Source organism: Capsicum annuum, chromosome 11 (genome assembly GCF_002878395.1).
Source record: "Capsicum annuum cultivar UCD-10X-F1 chromosome 11, UCD10Xv1.1, whole genome shotgun sequence".
Taxonomy (NCBI): Eukaryota; Viridiplantae; Streptophyta; class Magnoliopsida; order Solanales; family Solanaceae; genus Capsicum; species Capsicum annuum.
The window spans coordinates 173,597,908-173,601,808 of record NC_061121.1 but is presented as its reverse complement, the minus strand read 5'-3'; positions in this window follow the sequence as shown (position 1 = coordinate 173,601,808).

The window sequence follows — 3,901 nt, the reverse complement described above, 5'->3', positions numbered from 1 at the left end:
CACTGAAATATTGGTTTGGAGGGAGAGAGACAGAAAAGTCGTATATTGTCAATATGTCAATGGATGATGGATAAAAATCACTCTAAAAACCCTAAAACAAGGTTTTAAATAGTTAACCCTAAATAAGAAAATAAAATTAAAGTTTCTGATTTTCTTCGAATTAGATGACGGCGCCCGTGACGTCCTATCATGATCTTGACGACCTATCACGGACGTCGTCAACTTCTCTACAAATTTATCTCCTGCTGCCTAAGGTTGACGACGATGGTGACGCCCTATCATCATCTTGATAGCATATCATGATTGCCATCATAAAAATTTTCTGCAGCTTTACATCTTCTTTTTAAGGTTGACGGCATCCGTGACAGCCTATCACAAGGCTGACGACGTGTCATGGATTTTGTCAGCCACACTTAGCTCTCTATTTACTTCTAATTTCATGCTTTTTTCTTTCTTTATTTGTGGTTCCCCCTCTCCTCTACTTTTGCTGCCAAATCAAAGTAAAATAATAAAAACAACTACAATTGCTCAAGACTTCACAATTATTTAGAGTTAAAAACTTCAAATGTATTAGCATGGGCTCACACATCATGCATCAAATAGATTTTTATCCTTATTGTCTATCTCTCCTTCAATGTGACCATATTTATCATTTTTGTACTTATTTCTCCTTTTTTTCATCCATTCCATTTTATTCTAAGTATGATTGTTTCCTGCTATCTTGCCACTTGATAAAACTCTTCTTTGATTGGTTGTTGATCCAGTTTGTTCTTCTTGCTTCTGTTCCTCTGTATGCTTTTTTTCTAATATCTCAGGATGAATCAACTAGAAATTTGTCTCATCATGTCCTTGTAAACAATATTTCTTGCAGTATTTGGGCATGTAGTCATACTGAGTTGTGATCCATTTGCACATAATCTCCCAAGTTACATCATTCTCTTCATTTATTCTTGCTCATTGTGGTAACTTAGCCACCAAATCAACTTCCACTTTTACTTAACATAACTTGGCCTGGTTTGTTTTTTTGTGGCTAAATCCACTGTCAATGGCTTCCCGACTGCTGAAGCAATTGAAAAAATAGCTTCTTTTGCAAAAAATATTGGTGGTAAATCCGAGAAAGAAATCCATGCAACACCTATTGTAGTTTCCACATCTGGTTCAAACCATGAATCCCACTTTAAAGTTCTCTTTCAAAACATCCCCCTTGCTTTAATATAAAAGGCTGATATTGACAGTAATTGCACATAGTCTTCTAAACTAGATAATCTAATCAATACATGCCTTGCATTCGAAACTCCAATAGTACATTCATATTTAGTTCTATATTGTGTAGGTATATTTTTCCTCAATTCTTTAATATCTGGTTTGCCATAAGAAAATTTTCCAACAATAGCATGTTGCAAGTTTTCTTTCAGAATTAATGCTCTCACTTCAAATATTTTTCATGTAATATTGGGTTCTCCCTGCAACATGATAACAGGTTTCGGTGGTATTATGGGCATGTCTACATTTGTTTTAGATTTGAACACATTGGAATAATTTAGGATGTTTTGTTCCAATGGTTCTTATTTTTTCACAAATGTTGGATTTTTAGAAGAAAGTGGTGGGAATTCCCTCGGTGGGATATCCTCACCGATGACAGTCGTTGCCATGGCTAATATTAGGATTTAGGGTTTTACCGGGTTTTTTTATTCAAAAGAATTATTGCATTTGAGAATGGAAATGATTGGTAGAAAAAGATGAATAAGGAAAGAATTTTAAGTTATGTTCAAATAGAGTTCGTAAATGTCAACGAGGGCTTAGTCATTGATTCCAAAATATATCCTACCAGTATCCAAGTCTTTATTTCAAACATAGAAAAGATCTATAGTGATCTCGGTCAACTTTCTAAGAACTAAAATAGGACAGTACGAGCAAGCTTATGGCATCATATGTGCATCATTGGAAATTTCGTAAGAGTTTTTGTAATTTTTCCACTTTCTTAAATTTGTTATGTGTATAGGGGGACTTCTTTGTAGTGAGGACACCATAAAGGCACTGTTGATTACTGACTATTAGTATAGCGGTTGTGGTGTATGCATATTATTCATTGATATCGTAAGACTCACTTAGATCCATAGTTATTGACATATCGAATGAATGATATGTGCTTTACTGGTTAATGATAAGAATGGGATGTGTTTCAAAAGAACTTAAAAATGCCAATTGATTTCTACAGTTTAGCTTCAGGTTTTTAGCCACATATAGTTATTAAGAAGAAGAAAGCAATAGATTTCATAATCAAAATTGAATTCTTACTAAGATGAAACACAAGCCTTGAATTCTTTACAAAAACCATGTAGGAGTGTTCAAAACCCCAAAAACATCAATCCCCACAAAAAAATATAACATAAAAATATTCAAAGCGTCAAAAGATTCCTGTTCTAAACCCTAGACTAGGTATTTATAGGTTTCAAGAAATTAAAATTTTTAAATTTAAATCGGGTTGCCGCCTCTATCTTGATTGTTGTTAATGGTTCCTCAAGAATGTGAAGGTTCATCATATCAAACCATCACATGACTTCAATTGGGGAATGAATTCTGTTTGAGCATGGCAGTTGATCTTGATGGCTCACTAAAATCATGACGGTTAATCAGTTGAGCCATCATATGGCTTTATCGGAGCATTGCTTCAGCTTGGGCTTGACAATTGGCATGACTAATATCCAAGGCATTGACGGTTTGTCAATGGAGTTATCACGATGATGTCTACTAGATCTGATTCTGTAATGGTATGGTAGTTTACCTGACGGTCTATTAGGCGTGTGACGGGTCATCAAATAGAACCGTCACACTGTCTTATTGCACAGTATTCACTCTTTTTTGTCTTGGCACAATTTCCTGTATATAAAAACAAAAGGACATCAAATCTATAATGGTCGGTTTTGAAATAACTAAACAATGCCAATTGTTTCAACAATTTAGCTTAAAAACACACAAAAGCAGTAATAGATTGACCAGTTGACAGAGTAGATAGCACACCAGAGGAAAAAAAATATGACAACAAAAACCCTCAGGTGCTGACAGACTCATAGGTACCCCAAAATTGTCACACTATCTTCTTTAAAAGTTTTCGCTCGTTTTTATCTTGGATAAATTTTCTTCATTTAAACACAAAAAAACATCAACTCTAACATCGATCTATTAAAAATTCACGATTAGTCTTGGTTAAAAGTGTAAAATATGTCATCGAGAGACAACACATCACCGTACGATTGTGGGAGTCAGTGATGACTTGCCTTAAAATGGTTATTGTAATTGTAATAGATGGGGATCGTGACCGCATGAACAACTCGACCCGGTCCACTGAATAATGCTTTGCAATTACGGTAACCCACTTCTCGATCGCGATGAATATATAGATCAAGCTCCACAATCACGACATGTGTCCATGCGATTATGATGAAGGGCTGGATGTTGCACCAGAAATGTGCATCAACAGTGGATTTTGGACAAGAAATTATTTCAATTGAACCCTTAGAATTAGTTTGAGACCCCACGAAATAATTGGATAACACTATTAGGCTAATTTTGACGTTCTGGACTCAAAGAAATCATCAGATTTATCTAGAGATGTCTTTGTGAATAAGTTAACCTCCGGGACCCCTCTGAAACTAATTTAACTAGCTTCTCGTCTAATTGCTCAAAATTCAAAGTAAAGACTCAAAATCCAAACCAACCACGCTATTAATTGAAAATCGACATTTCAAATCTAATGAAACTGACAAAATCATCATCCGACGCTCGGATCATAAAATATTGACCAAAATCAAACCAATCACTTTCAATGCTACTCAAAACCTCAAACTCACTCAATTCACTCCTTGATGCGTAAGAGAATCATAAATGAAATATAGCAACT